This window comes from Somniosus microcephalus, unplaced genomic scaffold (assembly GCF_052327205.1).
Source record: "Somniosus microcephalus isolate GS21.2 unplaced genomic scaffold, FLI_Smic_1.0 unresolved_chr8, whole genome shotgun sequence".
Taxonomy (NCBI): Eukaryota; Metazoa; Chordata; class Chondrichthyes; order Squaliformes; family Somniosidae; genus Somniosus; species Somniosus microcephalus.
Window position 1 is genome coordinate 44,931,317 of NW_028225186.1, and position 12,642 is coordinate 44,943,958.

At 46.3% G+C, this 12,642-nt stretch overlaps 5 non-coding genes across 5 annotated transcripts; all 5 read left to right on the forward strand.

Annotated features, from left to right (window-relative positions):
* Positions 1-6,104: 6,104 nt before the first annotated feature.
* On the forward strand, positions 6,105-6,176 carry trnae-uuc (transfer RNA glutamic acid (anticodon UUC)). The gene has a single exon. It is a non-coding gene; the product is annotated as a tRNA-Glu (tRNA).
* A 1,036-nt stretch (positions 6,177-7,212) lies between these two features.
* Positions 7,213-7,283, forward strand: trnag-gcc (transfer RNA glycine (anticodon GCC)). Its single transcript has one exon. It is a non-coding gene; the product is annotated as a tRNA-Gly (tRNA).
* A 954-nt stretch (positions 7,284-8,237) lies between these two features.
* On the forward strand, positions 8,238-8,309 carry trnae-uuc (transfer RNA glutamic acid (anticodon UUC)). The gene has a single exon. It is a non-coding gene; the product is annotated as a tRNA-Glu (tRNA).
* Positions 8,310-9,345: 1,036 nt separating this feature from the next.
* On the forward strand, positions 9,346-9,416 carry trnag-gcc (transfer RNA glycine (anticodon GCC)). The gene has a single exon. It is a non-coding gene; the product is annotated as a tRNA-Gly (tRNA).
* Positions 9,417-10,370: 954 nt separating this feature from the next.
* On the forward strand, positions 10,371-10,442 carry trnae-uuc (transfer RNA glutamic acid (anticodon UUC)). Its single transcript has one exon. It is a non-coding gene; the product is annotated as a tRNA-Glu (tRNA).
* Positions 10,443-12,642: the final 2,200 nt, after the last annotated feature.

Here is a 12,642-nt window from a genome sequence, read left to right on the forward strand (position 1 = left end):
CTCCCTAACAATCTTAGCTGATCACAGCACGGCTATCAGTCAACTCATTGCCAGTGTGAAAAATGCCACATTAGCAACGTGTGCAAGACTCGAATGACAGAGTAACTGGGCCGTGATAACTTATCCTGATATTCATGAGGCCTTAACATTCGCTGCATAAGACAATTCTACCTCTGGTTACCATCACTCCTGCCATTGGAAAGCGTTTGTCTTTATTTCCTCTATCAAAACCCATTGTAATTTTGCAAGCCTCTATTAAATTTCCTCTTAGCCTCCAGAGGAAAGCAATCCCAGCTTCTCCACACTATCCCTCGGGCCACACTGTAAGGCGTCAAACGGGTTCTGTATGTCTGATAGACATATATTTCAGCTACAGGGGAGTCAAAGGTTATGGGGAACGGGCGGCAAAGTTGCGTTGTGTCGAAGATCTCATCAGCCACGAACTTTTTAAATGGCGGGCTCGAGGGGCCGAATGGCACAATCCTGCTCCTATTTTTTCTTTTGGGGAAGGTTAGTTTCCTAATTATGTAATTTTTGAGCAGCTAAACAACGTTGGAAGGAAACTCCCACGGGACGTAGAAAAGTGCAAAATCTTAGCTCTACCGAGAGCTCATGCACCTGAGAGGTTATCCCTGTGTTTCTCTGTCCACAGACCTTCCAGGACCTTCGAAGTGTTTCCAGCATTTAATCAACAATTCCAGATGCAGTATCTGCTGCATATTGCTTTTTATGTTAACGCTGTGTCCCCGCTTGTATTAACAAAAGTCAAAAATAAATTGTAGCTACCAGAAAATAGAATCGATTAAGTCGGCGTGCATTGGTGGTTCAGGGGTAGAATTCTCGCCTGCCACGCGGGCGACCCGGGTTCGATTCCCGGCCAATGCAGGCTAATTTTTTTAACAATTCATTTCATAGCAAACACATCACATGAGCATAAATAATTTATTAGCTGTACCTGTGCAAGTGGATCAAGGGTATGAATGTTCTGCTCCTGTTCCTGTGCAACAGCTTTGAGGGGCTGAATGGCATCCTGTTCCTGTGTAACAGGCTCGATTCTTACTCTGACAGACATTGCATTGCTCACTTCCTCGTTAGTCTCGTTGTGAGTATCCCCGCCTGTCACGCGGGAGACCGGGGTGAAATTCCCCGACGGGAAGGAATTTTAACATCCCCAATTTTAAACGTTTTGGCAGCACCTTAAAGCGCTCCTTGGAAAAGATCAACAGCGAAAGATTGAACCTAAAACAATTTTAAACGGTGAGGAACTGCATAAAAACCTCCTGCATCAATTCCTCGTTAGCATAGTGTTCTCCTTCTGTTTGTCTTTTGTGCGGGGCACTGCGGAACGAGAGAGGACAGGGAAATGCAGATAACAGCGGAGAAAGCACGTCTGATCTTTCAAGTGAACAGCACTGGCACGATTGGCAGAATGGCCTCACACTGTACTGCACGCCTCCATGAATCATATGGATATCTGAGACATACTCACACAAAGTGAGCACACATCTGTGTTCGTGCATATGTTTGAGTCTTTGTCTCAAGCAGTGCATTACTGTTTCCTCTGTATTGTCCTTGATATTTTGGTGCTGATTATTCAATATCCCGACGGCTTTTCTCTGACTGTGTACCTCTGAGAAAAGCACAGAAGCAAATAGATTTCAGGTGGACGCCTACACGCACTTGATGCTGTGGTTTCCAGAACATGTCCTTTGTGATCTCGCCTAAAAAATGTCATCTTGTACGAAAAGTTTGCCTGGCGTGAAAGTGACCTGAATTTCAAAGCAGCAAGGAGGAAAGACTGCCTTGTTCTGCTTGCTGGCAGGCCGCTTCTCACAGCTTCCCTGGTGGTCTAGTGGATAGGATTCGGCGCTTTCACCGCCGCGGCCCGTGTTCGATTCCCGGTCAGGGAACCAGTGCGTTTTCTGGCTGTTTGAAATGCCAGCAATCAAAGCACCCGCGCGAAACAATGCTTGCACCTCATCAACCTTCCAATTTTCCACACCGCTGCTGTTGCCTCAACAGTCAGCAGCGCATCATTCGGTACCGAGGTGCAGCATTCGCTTCCTTGCCTCACAGTGTCAGAACAGTCACGGTTATTATCCGTCTTCCATGTATTATTTTGCCGACTGCATCTCCCTAACAATCTTAGCTGATCACAGCACGGCTATCAGTCAACTCATTGCCAGTGTGAAAAATGCCACATTAGCAACGTGTGCAAGACTCGAATGACAGAGTAACTGGGCCGTGATAACTTATCCTGATATTCATGAGGCCTTAACATTCGCTGCATAAGACAATTCTACCTCTGGTTACCATCACTCCTGCCATTGGAAAGCGTTTGTCTTTATTTCCTCTATCAAAACCCATTGTAATTTTGCAAGCCTCTATTAAATTTCCTCTTAGCCTCCAGAGGAAAGCAATCCCAGCTTCTCCACACTATCCCTCGGGCCACACTGTAAGGCGTCAAACGGGTTCTGTATGTCTGATAGACATATATTTCAGCTACAGGGGAGTCAAAGGTTATGGGGAACGGGCGGCAAAGTTGCGTTGTGTCGAAGATCTCATCAGCCACGAACTTTTTAAATGGCGGGCTCGAGGTGCCGAATGGCACAATCCTGCTCCTATTTTTTCTTTTGGGGAAGGTTAGTTTCCTAATTATGTAATTTTTGAGCAGCTAAACAACGTTGGAAGGAAACTCCCACGGGACGTAGAAAAGTGCAAAATCTTAGCTCTACCGAGAGCTCATGCACCTGAGAGGTTATCCCTGTGTTTCTCTGTCCACAGACCTTCCAGGACCTTCGAAGTGTTTCCAGCATTTAATCAACAATTCCAGATGCAGTATCTGCTGCATATTGCTTTTTATGTTAACGCAGTGTCCCCGCTTGTATTAACAAAAGTCAAAAATAAATTGTAGCTACCAGAAAATAGAATCGATTAAGTCGGCGTGCATTGGTGGTTCAGGGGTAGAATTCTCGTCTGCCACGCGGGAGACCCGGGTTCGATTCCCGGCCAATGCAGGCTAATTTTTTTAACAATTCATTTCATAGCAAACACATCACATGAGCATAAATAATTTATTAGCTGTACCTGTGCAAGTGGATCAAGGGTATGAATGTTCTGCTCCTGTTCCTGTGCAACAGCTTTGAGGGGCTGAATGGCATCCTGTTCCTGTGTAACAGGCTCGATTCTTACTCTGACAGACATTGCATTGCTCACTTCCTCGTTAGTCTCGTTGTGAGTATCCCCGCCTGTCACGCGGGAGACCGGGGTGAAATTCCCCGACGGGAAGGAATTTTAACATCCCCAATTTTAAACGTTTTGGCAGCACCTTAAAGCGCTCCTTGGAAAAGATCAACAGCGAAAGATTGAACCTAAAACAATTTTAAACGGTGAGGAACTGCATAAAAACCTCCTGCATCAATTCCTCGTTAGCATAGTGTTCTCCTTCTGTTTGTCTTTTGTGCGGGGCACTGCGGAACGAGAGAGGACAGGGAAATGCAGATAACAGCGGGAGAAAGCACGTCTGATCTTTCAAGTGAACAGCACTGGCACGATTGGCCGAATGGCCTCACACTGTACTGCACGCCTCCATGAATCATATGGATATCTGAGACATACTCACACAAAGTGAGCACACATCTGTGTTCGTGCATATGTTTGAGTCTTTGTCTCAAGCAGTGCATTACTGTTTCCTCTGTATTGTCCTTGATATTTTGGTGCTGATTATTCAATATCCCGACGGCTTTTCTCTGACTGTGTACCTCTGAGAAAAGCACAGAAGCAAATAGATTTCAGGTGGACGCCTACACGCACTTGATGCTGTGGTTTCCAGAACATGTCCTTTGTGATCTCGCCTAAAAAATGTCATCTTGTACGAAAAGTTTGCCTGGCGTGAAAGTGACCTGAATTTCAAAGCAGCAAGGAGGAAAGACTGCCTTGTTCTGCTTGCTGGCAGGCCGCTTCTCACAGCTTCCCTGGTGGTCTAGTGGATAGGATTCGGCGCTTTCACCGCCGCGGCCCGTGTTCGATTCCCGGTCAGGGAACCAGTGCGTTTTCTGGCTGTTTGAAATGCCAGCAATCAAAGCACCCGCGCGAAACAATGCTTGCACCTCATCAACCTTCCAATTTTCCACACCGCTGCTGTTGCCTCAACAGTCAGCAGCGCATTATTCGGTACCGAGGTGCAGCATTCGCTTCCTTGCCTCACAGTGTCAGAACAGTCACGGTTATTATCCGTCTTCCATGTATTATTTTGCCGACTGCATCTCCCTAACAATCTTAGCTGATCACAGCACGGCTATCAGTCAACTCATTGCCAGTGTGAAAAATGCCACATTAGCAACGTGTGCAAGACTCGAATGACAGAGTAACTGGGCCGTGATAACTTATCCTGATATTCATGAGGCCTTAACATTCGCTGCATAAGACAATTCTACCTCTGGTTACCATCACTCCTGCCATTGGAAAGCGTTTGTCTTTATTTCCTCTATCAAAACCCATTGTAATTTTGCAAGCCTCTATTAAATTTCCTCTTAGCCTCCAGAGGAAAGCAATCCCAGCTTCTCCACACTATCCCTCGGGCCACACTGTAAGGCGTCAAACGGGTTCTGTATGTCTGATAGACATATATTTCAGCTACAGGGGAGTCAAAGGTTATGGGGAACGGGCGGCAAAGTTGCGTTGTGTCGAAGATCTCATCAGCCACGAACTTTTTAAATGGCGGGCTCGAGGTGCCGAATGGCACAATCCTGCTCCTATTTTTTCTTTTGGGGAAGGTTAGTTTCCTAATTATGTAATTTTTGAGCAGCTAAACAACGTTGGAAGGAAACTCCCACGGGACGTAGAAAAGTGCAAAATCTTAGCTCTACCGAGAGCTCATGCACCTGAGAGGTTATCCCTGTGTTTCTCTGTCCACAGACCTTCCAGGACCTTCGAAGTGTTTCCAGCATTTAATCAACAATTCCAGATGCAGTATCTGCTGCATATTGCTTTTTATGTTAACGCAGTGTCCCCGCTTGTATTAACAAAAGTCAAAAATAAATTGTAGCTACCAGAAAATAGAATCGATTAAGTCGGCGTGCATTGGTGGTTCAGGGGTAGAATTCTCGTCTGCCACGCGGGAGACCCGGGTTCGATTCCCGGCCAATGCAGGCTAATTTTTTTAACAATTCATTTCATAGCAAACACATCACATGAGCATAAATAATTTATTAGCTGTACCTGTGCAAGTGGATCAAGGGTATGAATGTTCTGCTCCTGTTCCTGTGCAACAGCTTTGAGGGGCTGAATGGCATCCTGTTCCTGTGTAACAGGCTCGATTCTTACTCTGACAGACATTGCATTGCTCACTTCCTCGTTAGTCTCGTTGTGAGTATCCCCGCCTGTCACGCGGGAGACCGGGGTGAAATTCCCCGACGGGAAGGAATTTTAACATCCCCAATTTTAAACGTTTTGGCAGCACCTTAAAGCGCTCCTTGGAAAAGATCAACAGCGAAAGATTGAACCTAAAACAATTTTAAACGGTGAGGAACTGCATAAAAACCTCCTGCATCAATTCCTCGTTAGCATAGTGTTCTCCTTCTGTTTGTCTTTTGTGCGGGGCACTGCGGAACGAGAGAGGACAGGGAAATGCAGATAACAGCGGGAGAAAGCACGTCTGATCTTTCAAGTGAACAGCACTGGCACGATTGGCCGAATGGCCTCACACTGTACTGCACGCCTCCATGAATCATATGGATATCTGAGACATACTCACACAAAGTGAGCACACATCTGTGTTCGTGCATATGTTTGAGTCTTTGTCTCAAGCAGTGCATTACTGTTTCCTCTGTATTGTCCTTGATATTTTGGTGCTGATTATTCAATATCCCGACGGCTTTTCTCTGACTGTGTACCTCTGAGAAAAGCACAGAAGCAAATAGATTTCAGGTGGACGCCTACACGCACTTGATGCTGTGGTTTCCAGAACATGTCCTTTGTGATCTCGCCTAAAAAATGTCATCTTGTACGAAAAGTTTGCCTGGCGTGAAAGTGACCTGAATTTCAAAGCAGCAAGGAGGAAAGACTGCCTTGTTCTGCTTGCTGGCAGGCCGCTTCTCACAGCTTCCCTGGTGGTCTAGTGGATAGGATTCGGCGCTTTCACCGCCGCGGCCCGGGTTCGATTCCCGGTCAGGGAACCAGTGCGTTTTCTGGCTGTTTGAAATGCCAGCAATCAAAGCACCCGCGCGAAACAATGCTTGCACCTCATCAACCTTTCAATTTTCCACACCGCTGCTGTTGCCTCAACAGTCAGCAGCGCATCATTCGGTACCGAGGTGCAGCATTCGCTTCCTTGCCTCACAGTGTCAGAACAGTCACGGTTATTATCCGTCTTCCATGTATTATTTTGCCGACTGCATCTCCCTAACAATCTTAGCTGATCACAGCACGGCTATCAGTCAACTCATTGCCAGTGTGAAAAATGCCACATTAGCAACGTGTGCAAGACTCGAAAGACAGAGTAACTGGGCCGTGATAACTTATCCTGATATTCATGAGGCCTTAACATTCGCTGCATAAGACAATTCTACCTCTGGTTACCATCACTCCTGCCATTGGAAAGCGTTTGTCTTTATTTCCTCTATCAAAACCCATTGTAATTTTGCAAGCCTCTATTAAATTTCCTCTTAGCCTCCAGAGGAAAGCAATCCCAGCTTCTCCACACTATCCCTCGGGCCACACTGTAAGGCGTCAAACGGGTTCTGTATGTCTGATAGACATATATTTCAGCTACAGGGGAGTCAAAGGTTATGGGGAACGGGCGGCAAAGTTGCGTTGTGTCGAAGATCTCATCAGCCACGAACTTTTTAAATGGCGGGCTCGAGGGGCCGAATGGCACAATCCTGCTCCTATTTTTTCTTTTGGGGAAGGTTAGTTTCCTAATTATGTAATTTTTGAGCAGCTAAACAACGTTGGAAGGAAACTCCCACGGGACGTAGAAAAGTGCAAAATCTTAGCTCTACCGAGAGCTCATGCACCTGAGAGGTTATCCCTGTGTTTCTCTGTCCACAGACCTTCCAGGACCTTCGAAGTGTTTCCAGCATTTAATCAACAATTCCAGATGCAGTATCTGCTGCATATTGCTTTTTATGTTAACGCAGTGTCCCCGCTTGCATTAACAAAAGTCAAAAATAAATTGTAGCTACCAGAAAATAGAATCGATTAAGTCGGCGTGCATTGGTGGTTCAGGGGTAGAATTCTCGCCTGCCACGCGGGAGACCCGGGTTCGATTCCCGGCCAATGCAGGCTAATTTTTTTAACAATTCATTTCATAGCAAACACATCACATGAGCATAAATAATTTATTAGCTGTACCTGTGCAAGTGGATCAAGGGTATGAATGTTCTGCTCCTGTTCCTGTGCAACAGCTTTGAGGGGCTGAATGGCATCCTGTTCCTGTGTAACAGGCTCGATTCTTACTCTGACAGACATTGCATTGCTCACTTCCTCGTTAGTCTCGTTGTGAGTATCCCCGCCTGTCACGCGGGAGACCGGGGTGAAATTCCCCGACGGGAAGGAATTTTAACATCCCCAATTTTAAACGTTTTGGCAGCACCTTAAAGCGCTCCTTGGAAAAGATCAACAGCGAAAGATTGAACCTAAAACAATTTTAAACGGTGAGGAACTGCATAAAAACCTCCTGCATCAATTCCTCGTTAGCATAGTGTTCTCCTTCTGTTTGTCTTTTGTGCGGGGCACTGCGGAACGAGAGAGGACAGGGAAATGCAGATAACAGCGGGAGAAAGCACGTCTGATCTTTCAAGTGAACAGCACTGGCACGATTGGCCGAATGGCCTCACACTGTACTGCACGCCTCCATGAATCATATGGATATCTGAGACATACTCACACAAAGTGAGCACACATCTGTGTTCGTGCATATGTTTGAGTCTTTGTCTCAAGCAGTGCATTACTGTTTCCTCTGTATTGTCCTTGATATTTTGGTGCTGATTATTCAATATCCCGACGGCTTTTCTCTGACTGTGTACCTCTGAGAAAAGCACAGAAGCAAATAGATTTCAGGTGGACGCCTACACGCACTTGATGCTGTGGTTTCCAGAACATGTCCTTTGTGATCTCGCCTAAAAAATGTCATCTTGTACGAAAAGTTTGCCTGGCGTGAAAGTGACCTGAATTTCAAAGCAGCAAGGAGGAAAGACTGCCTTGTTCTGCTTGCTGGCAGGCCGCTTCTCACAGCTTCCCTGGTGGTCTAGTGGATAGGATTCGGCGCTTTCACCGCCGCGGCCCGGGTTCGATTCCCGGTCAGGGAACCAGTGCGTTTTCTGGCTGTTTGAAATGCTAGCAATCAAAGCACCCGCGCGAAACAATGCTTGCACCTCATCAACCTTTCAATTTTCCACACCGCTGCTGTTGCCTCAACAGTCAGCAGCGCATCATTCGGTACCGAGGTGCAGCATTCGCTTCCTTGCCTCACAGTGTCAGAACAGTCACGGTTATTATCCGTCTTCCATGTATTATTTTGCCGACTGCATCTCCCTAACAATCTTAGCTGATCACAGCACGGCTATCAGTCAACTCATTGCCAGTGTGAAAAATGCCACATTAGCAACGTGTGCAAGACTCGAATGACAGAGTAACTGGGCCGTGATAACTTATCCTGATATTCATGAGGCCTTAACATTCGCTGCATAAGACAATTCTACCTCTGGTTACCATCACTCCTGCCATTGGAAAGCGTTTGTCTTTATTTCCTCTATCAAAACCCATTGTAATTTTGCAAGCCTCTATTAAATTTCCTCTTAGCCTCCAGAGGAAAGCAATCCCAGCTTCTCCACACTATCCCTCGGGCCACACTGTAAGGCGTCAAACGGGTTCTGTATGTCTGATAGACATATATTTCAGCTACAGGGGAGTCAAAGGTTATGGGGAACGGGCGGCAAAGTTGCGTTGTGTCGAAGATCTCATCAGCCACGAACTTTTTAAATGGCGGGCTCGAGGGGCCGAATGGCACAATCCTGCTCCTATTTTTTCTTTTGGGGAAGGTTAGTTTCCTAATTATGTAATTTTTGAGCAGCTAAACAACGTTGGAAGGAAACTCCCACGGGACGTAGAAAAGTGCAAAATCTTAGCTCTACCGAGAGCTCATGCACCTGAGAGGTTATCCCTGTGTTTCTCTGTCCACAGACCTTCCAGGACCTTCGAAGTGTTTCCAGCATTTAATCAACAATTCCAGATGCAGTATCTGCTGCATATTGCTTTTTATGTTAACGCAGTGTCCCCGCTTGCATTAACAAAAGTCAAAAATAAATTGTAGCTACCAGAAAATAGAATCGATTAAGTCGGCGTGCATTGGTGGTTCAGGGGTAGAATTCTCGCCTGCCACGCGGGAGACCCGGGTTCGATTCCCGGCCAATGCAGGCTAATTTTTTTAACAATTCATTTCATAGCAAACACATCACATGAGCATAAATAATTTATTAGCTGTACCTGTGCAAGTGGATCAAGGGTATGAATGTTCTGCTCCTGTTCCTGTGCAACAGCTTTGAGGGGCTGAATGGCATCCTGTTCCTGTGTAACAGGCTCGATTCTTACTCTGACAGACATTGCATTGCTCACTTCCTCGTTAGTCTCGTTGTGAGTATCCCCGCCTGTCACGCGGGAGACCGGGGTGAAATTCCCCGACGGGAAGGAATTTTAACATCCCCAATTTTAAACGTTTTGGCAGCACCTTAAAGCGCTCCTTGGAAAAGATCAACAGCGAAAGATTGAACCTAAAACAATTTTAAACGGTGAGGAACTGCATAAAAACCTCCTGCATCAATTCCTCGTTAGCATAGTGTTCTCCTTCTGTTTGTCTTTTGTGCGGGGCACTGCGGAACGAGAGAGGACAGGGAAATGCAGATAACAGCGGGAGAAAGCACGTCTGATCTTTCAAGTGAACAGCACTGGCACGATTGGCCGAATGGCCTCACACTGTACTGCACGCCTCCATGAATCATATGGATATCTGAGACATACTCACACAAAGTGAGCACACATCTGTGTTCGTGCATATGTTTGAGTCTTTGTCTCAAGCAGTGCATCACTGTTTCCTCTGTATTGTCCTTGATATTTTGGTGCTGATTATTCAATATCCCGACGGCTTTTCTCTGACTGTGTACCTCTGAGAAAAGCACAGAAGCAAATAGATTTCAGGTGGACGCCTACACGCACTTGATGCTGTGGTTTCCAGAACATGTCCTTTGTGATCTCGCCTAAAAAATGTCATCTTGTACGAAAAGTTTGCCTGGCGTGAAAGTGACCTGAATTTCAAAGCAGCAAGGAGGAAAGACTGCCTTGTTCTGCTTGCTGGCAGGCCGCTTCTCACAGCTTCCCTGGTGGTCTAGTGGATAGGATTCGGCGCTTTCACCGCCGCGGCCCGGGTTCGATTCCCGGTCAGGGAACCAGTGCGTTTTCTGGCTGTTTGAAATGCTAGCAATCAAAGCACCCGCGCGAAACAATGCTTGCACCTCATCAACCTTTCAATTTTCCACACCGCTGCTGTTGCCTCAACAGTCAGCAGCGCATCATTCGGTACCGAGGTGCAGCATTCGCTTCCTTGCCTCACAGTGTCAGAACAGTCACGGTTATTATCCGTCTTCCATGTATTATTTTGCCGACTGCATCTCCCTAACAATCTTAGCTGATCACAGCACGGCTATCAGTCAACTCATTGCCAGTGTGAAAAATGCCACATTAGCAACGTGTGCAAGACTCGAATGACAGAGTAACTGGGCCGTGATAACTTATCCTGATATTCATGAGGCCTTAACATTCGCTGCATAAGACAATTCTACCTCTGGTTACCATCACTCCTGCCATTGGAAAGCGTTTGTCTTTATTTCCTCTATCAAAACCCATTGTAATTTTGCAAGCCTCTATTAAATTTCCTCTTAGCCTCCAGAGGAAAGCAATCCCAGCTTCTCCACACTATCCCTCGGGCCACACTGTAAGGCGTCAAACGGGTTCTGTATGTCTGATAGACATATATTTCAGCTACAGGGGAGTCAAAGGTTATGGGGAACGGGCGGCAAAGTTGCGTTGTGTCGAAGATCTCATCAGCCACGAACTTTTTAAATGGCGGGCTCGAGGGGCCGAATGGCACAATCCTGCTCCTATTTTTTCTTTTGGGGAAGGTTAGTTTCCTAATTATGTAATTTTTGAGCAGCTAAACAACGTTGGAAGGAAACTCCCACGGGACGTAGAAAAGTGCAAAATCTTAGCTCTACCGAGAGCTCATGCACCTGAGAGGTTATCCCTGTGTTTCTCTGTCCACAGACCTTCCAGGACCTTCGAAGTGTTTCCAGCATTTAATCAACAATTCCAGATGCAGTATCTGCTGCATATTGCTTTTTATGTTAACGCAGTGTCCCCGCTTGCATTAACAAAAGTCAAAAATAAATTGTAGCTACCAGAAAATAGAATCGATTAAGTCGGCGTGCATTGGTGGTTCAGGTGTAGAATTCTCGCCTGCCACGTGGGAGACCCGGGTTCGATTCCCGGCCAATGCAGGCTAATTTTTTTAACAATTCATTTCATAGCAAACACATCACATGAGCATAAATAATTTATTAGCTGTACCTGTGCAAGTGGATCAAGGGTATGAATGTTCTGCTCCTGTTCCTGTGCAACAGCTTTGAGGGGCTGAATGGCATCCTGTTCCTGTGTAACAGGCTCGATTCTTACTCTGACAGACATTGCATTGCTCACTTCCTCGTTAGTCTCGTTGTGAGTATCCCCGCCTGTCACGCGGGAGACCGGGGTGAAATTCCCCGACGGGAAGGAATTTTAACATCCCCAATTTTAAACGTTTTGGCAGCACCTTAAAGCGCTCCTTGGAAAAGATCAACAGCGAAAGATTGAACCTAAAACAATTTTAAACGGTGAGGAACTGCATAAAAACCTCCTGCATCAATTCCTCGTTAGCATAGTGTTCTCCTTCTGTTTGTCTTTTGTGCGGGGCACTGCGGAACGAGAGAGGACAGGGAAATGCAGATAACAGCGGGAGAAAGCACGTCTGATCTTTCAAGTGAACAGCACTGGCACGATTGGCCGAATGGCCTCACACTGTACTGCACGCCTCCATGAATCATATGGATATCTGAGACATACTCACACAAAGTGAGCACACATCTGTGTTCGTGCATATGTTTGAGTCTTTGTCTCAAGCAGTGCATTACTGTTTCCTCTGTATTGTCCTTGATATTTTGGTGCTGATTATTCAATATCCCGACGGCTTTTCTCTGACTGTGTACCTCTGAGAAAAGCACAGAAGCAAATAGATTTCAGGTGGACGCCTACACGCACTTGATGCTGTGGTTTCCAGAACATGTCCTTTGTGATCTCGCCTAAAAAATGTCATCTTGTACGAAAAGTTTGCCTGGCGTGAAAGTGACCTGAATTTCAAAGCAGCAAGGAGGAAAGACTGCCTTGTTCTGCTTGCTGGCAGGCCGCTTCTCACAGCTTCCCTGGTGGTCTAGTGGATAGGATTCGGCGCTTTCACCGTCGCGGCCCGGGTTCGATTCCCGGTCAGGGAACCAGTGCGTTTTCTGGCTGTTTGAAATGCTAGCAATCAAAGCACCCGCGCGAAACAATGCTTGCACC